The following is a 13,613-nucleotide window of genomic DNA, read 5'->3' as shown; positions in this document are numbered from 1 at the left end:
TTTTATATAAATAAAAAATCAAACAAATTCGTTTAATGTGAAAATTTAAGTATGCCGATTCTTTATTGAAAATAATTGATACGAAATTATCTGCAGATTTTCATGTGAAACATATTATTGGTGCATTGATATACCTGCAGATTTTCATGCGAAATATATTTGTAGGAACTGTCCTGCAGATATTTCTGCATGAAAAGTCGTACGAAATTGCCTAAAGTTTTCTTAAACGTTGCTGCGGATTTTATTTACGTTTCCTTCGGATTTAGCTGCAGGTAAGTTACCTGCAGATAGTGAAATTCTCAGGTAACAATTATCCACGAAGGTTTTACGTGGGGATAAGGTTCCGTCGGAAAATCCGCAGGTAACATGCTTTCCTGCGGAATATTTGCGTAACTCCGCAGGAAAATCCGCAGGCAAAACGCATAATTCTAATAGTGGAAGTTGATAAAGTACAAACAGTAGATTAAATATTATTGTCGTGTTGGTGTGCATATTAAATGTTTGGTTGTGTGCAAAGACTTACGAGATTTTGGTGTGCATATTAAATGTTTGGTTGTGTGCAAAGACTTACGAGATTTACATAATGCTTATAGGTTGTGGGTAGTTCTATTGGATATCAATTGATTTGTTTTATATTTGATAGATACACTACTAGAAATATGCGTTTTTCCTGCGGATTTAAGCAAATATTCCGCAGGAAAGCGTGTTACCTGCGGATTTTCTGGCGGATCCTTATCCCCACGTAAAACCTTCGTGGATAACTGTTACCTGAGGATTTCACTATCCGCAGGTAAATTACCTGCGGTTAAATCCGCAGGAAACTTAAATAAATCCGCAGGAACAGTTAAGAAAACTTTAGAAAGTTTCTTACAACTTTTCATACAGAAATATATGTAGTATAGTTCCTACAAATATATTGCGCATGAAAATCTGCAGGTATATCTATACAAATTTTAATACATGTCGCAAGAAAGTCCGCAGGTAATTTCGTATCAAAATTATTTTCAAAAAAGAATTCACATGCTTAAATTTCCACATTAAACAAATTTGTCTGATTTTTTATTTATATAAAAATTTAACTAAAAATATATGAAAATATTATTATAAATACATTTTAAAAATATTTAATATTAGCCTTTAATTGAAATACTATTGTAATACTCCAAAACAAAATTTATATCATGTTTTCAAATCAAAACTAAATATTTATTAAAGCATGATCCAACTATTGTGATAATTCTAAACAAAATTTATATCATGTTCACAAATCAGAACTAAGTATTAATTAAAACATGATCCAAAAAAAAAAACTAAGAATAACCAAGTATATGATACAACCAATATAACAAAATAAAAACAATACTACTCAATATGATCACTACCAATGTCTTCATCCCCACTATCTTAATCAGTTTCATCATTGGGTTGTGGTGATGAACTTGGACGAGAATAAGATCCAATAAATCCTAAATGTTGCATCAGAAAGGTTAAACTTTTGTTGGTCTCGACCATCTCTTTTTCTGAGTTCGAGAAAGACGGTATATCTTGTTGCCATTTGGAGAGAGCTATTGTACCATGTTCTCTACATTCTTCTCGCGATCCAAAGATGATGTCATTGTCAACACATAAGTTCCTCCATATCTGGCTTTTAGCTATGACAAAACAACAGAAGTAGCTATAATAAGTCAAAATATACATGGTTTTAATTGGCACTTTATATTTGTCACTAATATATCTAAAGCATAAACAACAAATAGAAAATAGTGCGACAAAATCCATGAAAGAGCGAGAGAATACTTGTCAGAATGATTCCACAATCCTATTTTGCAAGCTTGGTAACATTCCATAAACATTTTCTTGAAGCAAGGTCTAAAATCCAATACTTGGCTCATCCATATAAACAACCTAAATTTAAATTGGCATTTACATAATAAGAAAACTTAATCATCTTTTTTTTAAAACAAATATGAAAAAGAAAAAATGATCAGATTGGGTTGAAAAGAATCACAAACTTTGGGGTCCCCAATTAATGAAATTGCAACACTAAGCCTCCTCTTCATCCCACCACTGTATTTTCCAGCTTGTTTATCAACAACCCCTCCATGGAAAAGGTTTAAACTCTTCCAAGATTCTTCTACTGCCTAGAACAACATAATGAAAGTTAAATAGTTAAAATATCCCTGACAACCAAATGATAATATGGAATGATGTTCTTCTTCTTCTTCATACCGTTGTCTTAAAATATCGCATAAGAATTATGACATACCAACTTTCTAATTTCATTGCTTTCAATAACCTTAAACACCTATTTATATTTTGAAAGGTATAATTTGTATAACTTAACACTCCTAACATAATTAAACTCCTAGCACACTGATAATAATCTTAATATTTCAAACAGTAAGAGTTCCAGTGAGTGAACTTACTTGAGTCAAGACTGAACCTTTAAGATTTTTAAGTCTTCCATAAAAAAGTAGGTGCTCTCTACCAGTCAAAGCTTTCCCACAGCAAGCTATAGTATCATGAGGGAAAAAAATTAGAAACTTCTTTCAATTGATAAAAATTTGATTTCATGAAAAACATAAAAATTGGAGGAATTTCAGCTTACTCATGTTGTGGACATACTCCCATGTTAATATATATTCCATTCATATGAGTTCTTATGTCCAGGCCTTCAACATATGCCACACTTCTTTGAAGAGAATTAGATGTAATAGTAAATTATATTATAGGCACAAATCCATTTAATATAATTAAATATAAAATTTGTTAGTTAAATGACATCGTAGCACAAACAGAAGAGCCCATAATTTGTTAGCTAAATACATGTTAATTTCAAAAGGAATTTTTGCATGAAAGAAAATTAAATGGGATAGTACTTATTGTAGGCACAAATCCATTTAATATAATTGATGATGCAATTTGACTACAATAATTATTGCCGAATATAAACTTCTTTGTAAATATTTAATAGGTTTAAATTTTTTCTTTATTGTAGTTCTTCTCACTCTAATATTTTTTATTTAAAAAATGTCATGTCATAAAATTTCTGTAACTAGTTGAAGTGATTTAGACATTAAAAAAGTCTATAACTAGAGAATTTGTTTGGCATTTAGCTGTAACTGGTCTCTATGTTATCCTGCTAATCACAATGCACAGTGCTTGTCAGTAACTTAGATTTGGCTTGGAAAATAAGATGAGAATGACAATATAAGAGGGACATCTTCAATTGGCTGCACACATATTTATGTATAAAACCTGTCAGACAATGTAAGGAATTCAATTGTGATTCATAAGGCTTTTCACCAGTAACAAGCATATCATGTGTCTGCATGGTGTAGAGCATATGTTTGCTTTCTGTTTGCATTTTCTCTACCATGTAGACGAGTGGGAAATATGTTTGTGCACAATTTTATGTGATAAATTGTTATTGGAATACTTTGTAGCATTGCAACATAGCTCAATTGACAGAACAGGGAATTTAATGATTTATTTAGGTCAACATGAAAATTTTCAGCTATTTTTTCAAATTCAAATGATGGGAAATCATGCTGGACATTCCTAATATTCCCAAAAATGAATGGGTTGAGTATTTATTAATTGGAGTACTTTCTGGTATGCCATTATGCTGTGTTTAACCTTCTGCCATTTTTACTAAAAAGTTATTCCTAATACAACCTAGAAGTATCATAATCTGACAAACAATGCTATATATCATAATTTGTGTGATTTCTAAAATTAAATGTTACAAGACATACCTTAGATGGTTTATGTCCTCCTATATCCTGCAAGGACCCCAAAAAAATATTGCATTAATTTCCAACCTTTTCAGTCAAAGTTGCAGATAATCATAACAAATTCACAAAACAAAAAAGTTCTAAATTCACTAAAATAAAATAGAATTATGCCAGTAGAGTTTGTAACTTTAAGTATGTATGTAAAACTTCTCCTATTTTGTAACTGTTTCTAACTAATCAATATACTATTACAGAATGAAATTCTACCCTATTTCCCTCATTACTCAACAAACAATGCGAATGAAATAAGAAATTGAAAACTCACAGGGTTACTGTTCCATTTATGACAGGAACAAGGAGTGGAATGAAAAGCAAGAAATGGGAAACAGAGGGAATAATGTGATTCTTCATGTACAAAAAGTTTCGCCATCGCATAATTTGCATAATGACAGATATCGAACAAAAGCGCTTTGCTATTTTCTATGGTTTAGTTGAAGGAATCTGGAGATATATTACCCTTTTCAATGTCAATTGTTAATATATTGTGGTAATAATTAGAGTTTCAGGTTTGAACTTCTTTCTCAAACTCAACTTCTCATAGTGTTGCAGCTCAACTAATTGAGTTATTTGCAAAAGCAAGTTCTCCCAAAAGCAAGTTTTGAACAATAGAGAGAAATCCAAATACACCTAAACAAAAACTAACTACCAAGACTAACAACCTTTAAGTTGGTGACTATGACCAGCAATATCACACGTAGTATGTGAGATCAAGTCAGAAACGTCATTTCCTAAACATACACAACAACAAATTGGACATTCAAAACCCTAAGCGAAGTTAAAATTAGCATCAACTCAAATCTATGACTCTAAACAAACACAAAATCAAGTGAACCAGAAAAACGAATTGAAATGTACCACGATTAATGTCACAAAATAACGAGAAAGTAGCATTAGTGATAGAATCAAATACCTCAATAAATTGAAACTGAAATCGGCTTAAAAAGCTGAGAAAGATTTGAGGAATGAGAAGTGAAAATCAACTTAAATGAGAAGCGCAAGCGTGAAGAACCTGTGGGAGAGAAAATGAAAATATGATAAGCAAATCCACAATTTTGAAGAATAACATAAAATCCCTAACTTTGAACATATGAAAAAACGTTAGCAATGATTTCAGAACACAAATATATTACTAATAATCTCAATGGAATAATGAATCAACCAAATCACTAAACCCTAAAACAATGTAATTTTCCGATACCATACCTTGTTGAGTTGATGATTTTTAACTGTAGTTGAAGGCCGACCAAGGAGGTAATGGTGGCTCGATTTGCACCTACGTGAACGGAGGAGGGCGGTGGAGGCCTTGGTGGTGGTTATTTGCGATGAAAAGATGAAGCGAAAGAAGAACGTACAAATATGTATTTGCGATGAACGGAGGAGGGCGGAAGAGAGAGTGACAATCTTATACTATAAACATTGGAAGTTGGATTTGAAAAAAGGAAGAAAAGTAAGGGAATTGAATATGTTTTTTACTTTTCATTTTGAATTTGGTTACCGGGGATGTGTTCCGTTGTATAACGGTTATGTAGGAAGATGCTGGCTTGCTTGCTTGCTACTGTCATCACTCTTTTGCTTTTCAGAATCACACAAGTCAAAGTAAGGTATTTGTATTGTATAATTTTTTTCTACCGTCTTTTACTAATTTTATAATATTAATTAACAATTAGGCTTTTTCTTTTTTGGTTCACACATTTAAATTTAGGTGATTTTCAATGTTAAAATGATAATTTCAACATGATGGACATTAATTTGAATTTTTATATTTTAAAATAAAATAATAGTATTAATAAGGAATATATTTAGATAATAATAATAATAATAAATATATACAGTAAATTAAAAATAATTTATATTTAAAGTTTTGAAATAATACCTAACTAAGGTTTTAAAATTTATTCAAAATTTTGGTAAATTTAAAACTTTCAAAATGTAAATATGCTGAAAAAATTACCAATTACGAAACTTTGGAAAAATACCAAGAACGGTTATAAATTTTACAGAAAAATTCATCACCAATCAGATATTATTATTATTATTACTACTGATAATTCATCACCCATCAAATTTTAATAACAATAAATTAATAGTAATAAATAATAATAAATTTATAATAATAAATAGTAATATATGTATAGTAATAAATTAATAGTAATAAATATGAAATAAATTACTTGAAGAATGAAATAAATTTGATATATAATTTCGGAAGTTTCAGTAATTTTTTTAAAAAAATTGAAAGTTTCGAAACTTTTGAAATGAAATTACTTAAAAGGTTTGAAATTTTCGAAGTATATGAGATTTCGTACGTTTCAAATTCAACCAAACTTTCGAAGCTTTCTGGAAAAATACACTTCGAAAACTTCATATTCATCAAAAGTTTCTAAAATTTATGAAATATTTCATTTCGAAAGTTTGATATTTTTTCAAAATTTCGAAATTAGTAATTTTTTTTCATAATTACATTTCAAAAATTTTCAATTTCACAAAATTTTCGAATAAATCAAAATACTTGGTATTATTTCGAAAGTTAAGAATTTTTTTATAATTTTCGAAAGTGAGGGTGGGAAACTAGAATGGTAAATTTTTCCATGATTTTGTATAAATTAAACAAGGGCAAAATTGTCTTTTAAAATTTTTTGGGGGTGGAAGGTAAAATGGAGGGAGTGCACAATACAAAACCCCTATTAAGTTTTAAAAAGAAAAAATTCTAATTGATCAGATTAATTAAAAAAAAAAGATAATAGAATCAAACAAATATATTTCATTAATTTTTTTTTTAGAATTTTAAATTTTACATCACTTAAGTGTTCTTAATTAGTCATATTCACTTATCCATAATTTTCCAATAACTTAACTTCACATAAAATAACTTTTACTAAAAAAAATAAATAAAAAAACACTCATTATTCCTAAAAAGTATGATGTTGCATCAACTATTTTTCGAAAAGAAAAAACCTTAGATCATAGTTAATAACCTTAAAAAAAAAAAAAACTAAATTTGTACAAAAAATAATAAAAATACAAATACAAACTTCGAAACAAAATCCGCAGGAAATACCTGCGGAATTTGCTGCGGCCATTTTCAGCGGAATATACCGCAGATATATCCTTTGGAAATTTGTAAAGTTTGCCACCTGTAAATCCGCAGCAAACGAATACTTTACCTGCCACACTACCTGCGGAATCTGAAACCGCATAAATATTCTTAAAATAATGATGCAGCAAAATCCTTGGGTATTACCTGCGGATATATGTCCGCAGGAAATGCCGCAGGAAAAACATCAATTTCTAGTAGTGATAATTGGTTATGGAGGAAAGATTTATATATTTGAGAACCTTGTATTTTGTTGTTGTAATTTTCTCATTTAGGATGATTTAATATAAATACATGCATTTGTCATTTAAAAATAATGGTTTTAGTTTGTGATGTTTACACCAAGAAATTTTATTAATTTATTGTCCCACAGCGTGTACTGTTATAACATGAGGGTTATAAAAGACTTTAGAAGTTGATTTGATTCATTTTTGTTGTTTTAGAATACTATTGTAAGCCTTAATATACCAGAAGCATTATAAAGGGCTTCTTTCAAATCTAATTTAATATCGAGCTAAAATAACACGTCTATTATAACTATAAAAGACTATAGAAGCTTATTTAGTAAACAAAAAACATCTAAAAAATAATAATATTATAATAGTGCTTATTAAATAAAAGGTTTATTTGAAATATAGTTTAATATTGAGCTATAATAGCGCATCTCAGAAAAATGCTAGACAACGTCACTTGTAATAGCACTTAAAAATGTTATAAATCATCGCCTACTTTTAATATCTCCAACTTTAACATGACTTATAAATACTACGAAAGACCAAAATAAACGCTATAAAACACATTTGTTACAATGATCCTTCAATCATCCAATATAAAATATTTTTATTTATTTAGTTCAAATTTGTTTCAAATGTCTTAGCTGGCAATATTTCTCGAAGGTAAAAGCCACCTATGGCCAAGCATATAATATATAGGAGAATGGAGGAAGCACGGCAGAACAATCCTAAATTGTATCTTTCTATTGTTTCTATTTTTCTATCTCTGGATCTCTATTTCCATCCAAGTGTTGCAAATGCAAATCTAGCCATACTACATTTACATATCAAAACACAAAAATGAAATACTCAATTATACAATGAAAAAGAGCGGAAGAAGATATTATACGCTTAATATATGATATTGGCGTGACTCAATCAAATTAAAAAACTCAAATTTTGAGAATTTTAATTTGATTGAACCAAGCCAACATCAAATAAATAGGGTGATTTAAACTCCTTCATTCCAATGTTTATTCTCTCATTTATCAAACAAGTTGTATAATTTGGACATCATCAAATAGTTATTATCATATTTTTCTTATGCAAGTAATCAATTAAGAAATTAAATGTTATACCAAATATGAAATATATAGTTGAATACTAAAATATAGACAAAATTACACTACATGTCATTTATCTTATTTACGTTTAATATTTGGCCTTTTATCTTCTTTTTTTTTCTGATCATTTATCTTTTAAAATATTTATAAAATTATCTTTTATCTTTTAAAACGTTTACAGTATTATCCTTTATTTGTTTTTCATCTCAATTGAATTTTTTATCTTTTGATTTGTTTACAAATTATCTATTAAAAACGTCAACAGATCGTTAAAAATATTGATTGAAAAATTCATGCAGGATAATTAATAATTAAATTTGAGTTTTTGTTTTGTTTTTTTATTAAAAATATTATTAATAAAAATCTTATATGGACTAATCCCCCAATATTTTAAAAGATAGTTTTGTAAACATATTAAAAGGTTAATGACCTAAATGAGAGAAAATAAAAATAAAAGACACATTTGTAACATTTTAAAAGAGAAAGGACTCAAACTGAATATATATATATATATATATATAAATAAAGAACTTAAGTATTACACGTAAATAAAATAAAAAAAAATTAGTATAATTTTGTCTAAAATATTAATATTAATATAAAACAATTCACATTTCCAGTAGCGTATTTGAAAATGCAGTAGTTATTCTTGACCAACTTTTATTTATGTTTCGGTTGAACTTTAAATTATTCATCCTTCGTTCTCCTGCAACCTGCAATGTTGCTTTGGCATTGTATGTCCACCCACTCAACTCTTCAAGTTATGGTGACATTGTGGTTGATGAAAGCCCAAACACAAGTCTACTTTGATGAAATTAATGTTTGGATAAACTTACAGACTTTTACGACAACAATTTTGCTCCAATTTCAGCATCCATTCTCAACGCTATAGACAATCCAAAATCATTAAAAGAAATTGAGATAATCAATAGGAGATGAATAAAAAGATTATAGAAATAAAAATAATAAGGTGAAAAGATGTTTCTTACATGGAAGAATACTAAGGATACTTGGCTTGTATAGGGAAGAGTGACTAAGTTGTGAGAGGTGACAAATCATAAGATCAAATTTTTCAGATGTATCAAACTATTAAATGAAAAAGGCCATGTTTGCTGTTGGTAACTTTATCTTTCTATGGTTATACCTAATGTAGCTGGAAAGACAACAACAAGGTCCCATAATTCTAAAATTGTTATAAAGACTTGTTTGTTATATACATTCTAAAAAAACATATTTTGATATTTTATAATTTAGAGACTTTTTAAAAAATGTTGTTTTTTGTATGTTTGTCGCAATAAAAATAATTTTTATTTGAAAAATTAATTATAAAAATGATATTTTTAGAAGATATTAAAAATAGTTTTTCAAAATTTAATTTTTATATTATTATTTTCATTTTATTTTTTTTTAAATTGTAACAAACATATACCAATTTTCAAAAAAATGATTATTTTATTTAAAAAATAATTATTTTACGGAGAAAAAAATATAATGAGTCCATAAACTCAATTACAAATATCATTTACCTTCGCTATCATTGTGGCATCATCATTGAATATTTGGCTCTTTTGTATTTTTATAAATCATCTTCCCTTCTTTTGAGTGTAGTCCTGCAATGGTAACATGGGAAGTTAAAATGTTCCAATCAAAGAGGCAAATCAAATCAAATTAAATCAAATTGTTCACCAATTCAACGACTTGCGGGACATGGAACGAGCAGAATAAGGGAGCCCTCTCAAGTCCCACCTAATTTAGCTAAATTTGATTTATTTGAGATTATCATATCTAACATAAATATTTAAGATGGTTTAATAGACTTTATGGTAATAACTTATTATATGTTGATAAGTTTTTCAACTAATTTTATAAGGTTTTTAGTTTAGTTTATGAAAATCATTTATATAAAAACAGTTTGAATTTATTTAACTCTAATTATTTGATATAAAAGTTAAAGAATTTGAGAACTTGAGTTCTACTCTAGTGAAGGAGAAAAATATTAATATAAAATTTTGACTGTTTAAATGAAACAAAACTCCAATATATAGTTTAATTTTAATGGTGAAAAAATAAGTAGTCTTTCCAACCTTTCACATGAACACTCTACCATCATTCTAAATTTCTTTTATAAAAAAAAATTAAATTTATTTTAACTTTTGTAATTTATAAAGGTTTAATTAAACTATTTATTTCATTGCACCCTAAATAGCGATCCAAATATCCTCTTTTAATGTGGGCATTAATTTCTTCTCCACAACTTCACTTGTTTGCATATGATAAAAATACTTAAATGAGTTTTACGAGAAACTGATCAAACTATTTTCTTATTTGAAATATTTATTTTTAAATTCTCTTTTAAAAAAATTATAACAAAAAAACTAAATTTTTTTAAAATTTATTTTTTAAAAAAATTGTAACTAACATGTCCAAATCTATTTAGAAAGTAACTAAACTATCAAAATTTATGTTCGTCGACAAGAAAAAAAACTTATTTTAACATCTATTGTGTATCCACTAGGAAAATGAATGATTATTAAACAACTTGACAAAAGGCCGGACCAACTCAAAAAGTTTGAAAGCATACGACAAATTTTAATATGAGATTTTTTAAAGTTTATAATAATATTTTATTAAAATTATTAAATTAATTTTAATATTGACTGTATTGAATTTTAGTTTTAAAATATTAGATAAATATTATTTATGTGAGCTTTTTTATTAAATAAAATTATTTAAAAAAAAAATTAAAATGATTGGCTTCGTAGTCTTTCATAGTGCTGACTTGGATAAAAGAAAAATATAAAATTAATTATCCGATAAAATGAGTTGGTCCAAAACATTTGAAGATATAAAACGAATTTTAATATGAGATTTAAAGTAGATTTTCTAAATATTAACATGATATCATATAATATTTATTATTTAATAATGTTTAGATAATATTAAATTTAAAAAAGATTTATGTGTTTTAATTTTAAAAATATTAAAATATAAAACCTTTTTATTAGATACCTTTTTTTGAGGACTTTTGATAAAGTAAAATTTTTATTTTTTTTATAGAAATCTAATACAGTTATTTTAGTAACCTTTGTAACACCTCTCAACACTACCTTAAAAATATTGGAAATATTTAACTACTAATTAGAATTTCTAAAATTTTATTAATTGTTAATGTTATATTTTAGTAATATTAAATTATGATCAATGGTAGAATAGGAAAATAGTAGCATTAACAAGTCTAAGTGGCAAAGAAAGAACATGACACCTTAATTTCTTTTTTTCTTTCTCTCACGAGTACCCTTAACTAATAAAAATCTCATAATATTATCTAGACATTGCATACACAAGATTTCAAATGTATTACATTCTCATTAATCAGATCATGTATGGTCTTATTAATGGTGGGACGATCAGATTTGTTCAAAAGATGAAATAACATGTAGATGAGAACAATCAAGACATTAATTGGTGTTTGGTCAGACCATCTTTACCAATAAGGATTCATTTTTTTTGGTAACCCACATCAAGATATTAAACAACTTTTTCTTATTTCAAGGAAAATATTTGAGGTCATGCATAGTTTTTAGAGTCATATATGAAAAAATTGTTTTCAGTTAAGCTTTTATGAAAAATTGAAGTTAAGAGCTTCAATATGAGATGCACCATAATTTCATGTGTTTTAAACATATTTATGAAAGAACTATTTTTAACCTACTCCATTTATTTTCAAAACCCACATAGATTTTATCTAATCCCATTTAATTAAATAATTCATTAAATTGAGTTGTAAACTATGTTGTTTAAATGTAGTTACAAGTTACTTTAATAATATTGATCATGTTATAATACTTGTGTATGTTTTATTGAAGTATATAAAGTAAATTGTTTAATTTTAAATAATTAATAATGGGTCTTACAACTTTATCCCTGGGCCATTCCTGCCGATAAAAAACAAGCAATTTAATTTATATAAGTGGATGAGTCCAATGGCGGATCTTGTACAAAATATTTGGGAGAGTCAAAGAGCGATAAGTATTAACTGAAATATTATAATTGAAATTTTTAAAAGTCATATAGTTTTTTTTAGAGTATCACACAATTTATACATAGTAGACAAGTTGAAAAAAAATTAGAATTTCAATTTTCACAAGTCACACAATTTTCACAAATCATACAATTCACACAATTCAATCAAATAAAATATATCCATTTTATAAAATTCATCTTTGTCAAAAAAATTTCTTCTTGAAAAAATGCATCAATTTTTTTATGTTTAAATATCGTATCACTTCTAAAAAAAATACACATATATTAATTAAAACAATTCACAATTAAAAAATAATATCACATTATATCATATATCAATGATTAACATGAAAAGCTTGTTAATACGAAACACTCATCAATATCACGAAAACCCAACTTTAAAATTTTACCCATAAAAGCATTAAATTCATTTTCCCCAAATCAACACTTCAACCCTAACAAATTTCTTTTCCACACAGCCACAGACAAGTCCCTAAATGCAAACTAAAATTTTTGAAGGAGCCCTTACCTTAACATTAGCTTTAACGAGCGATTACGGTACCGCGAGTAATTCCGATAAAATCTCCGCTCGCGACATCTCTTCCAAAGTTAGTTCACTAGCACCGTAGCGTTGAGGTGAGCAACTTTCCCTTCTATATCTTCGCGAAACGAAGCTTAGATCTAAACGAAACGTGGAGGTTTGTGTTTGACAGTTTTGAAAACACCAACACTGTTTTTCTCCGTTTTTGAATCAAAGAAGGAGAATGAAGCTGAGAAATCCTTGCTTTATTACCCACCAAGCCTTGAGTTTCTCTTCTTGAAACAAAAGAAAGCAAAACAAAAAGAAAGGAGGAAGAAGGACGATGGGTTTGCGAGGAGGGAAGCGATTCTGCTTTCTTTCTTTCCTTTCCTTCTCAATATATATATATATATACATACTTAAATCCAAGCCCAAACGAATATCTAACAACTCTTACACACATCACTTCACTCACATCTCAAACTGTTTTGATAAAAATATCAACGCTCGTCGCAACTCAAATGACAGATAAAAGTTTTTGCCTAATTTAGAATTTAGAATTTAAAATTAAGGGTCTTACATTATACCTTTTGTTAATGGGTATACCTTTTGTGAACTTGAAATTGGAGAATTAAAATCGAATAATATTTTTGAAGAAAAATTGGAAGTGCAAAGAAATCATTACAATAAATTGACATTTCAACTGTATTAACTATTTGCAGCACTCAAAAAATACTATTATAAAATAAAAAGATCGATAACAAAAAATAAAGGAGAAAAAGAACTGAAATCATCTAAAATAGAATACCCTATTTTTATTTATATTAATAAAATGATATTATT

At 27.5% G+C, this 13,613-nt stretch overlaps 1 long non-coding RNA gene and 1 pseudogene across 1 annotated transcript; both read right to left on the bottom strand.

Annotated features, from left to right (window-relative positions):
• Positions 1-222: 222 nt before the first annotated feature.
• Positions 223-4,167, bottom strand: LOC101491443 (ABC transporter A family member 3-like; annotated as a pseudogene).
• Positions 4,168-8,716: 4,549 nt separating this feature from the next.
• LOC140919872 (uncharacterized) lies at positions 8,717-9,404 on the bottom strand. The gene is made up of 2 exons (XR_012162455.1): positions 9,217-9,404; positions 8,717-9,113 (listed from the first exon to the last, which is right to left on the bottom strand). It is a non-coding gene; the product is annotated as an uncharacterized lncRNA (long non-coding RNA).
• Between the last annotated feature and the right edge of the window lie 4,209 nt (positions 9,405-13,613).

Source organism: Cicer arietinum, chromosome 3 (assembly GCF_000331145.2).
Source record: "Cicer arietinum cultivar CDC Frontier isolate Library 1 chromosome 3, Cicar.CDCFrontier_v2.0, whole genome shotgun sequence".
Classification (NCBI taxonomy): domain Eukaryota; kingdom Viridiplantae; phylum Streptophyta; class Magnoliopsida; order Fabales; family Fabaceae; genus Cicer; species Cicer arietinum.
This window is presented reverse-complemented; position numbering and strand designations above follow the sequence as displayed.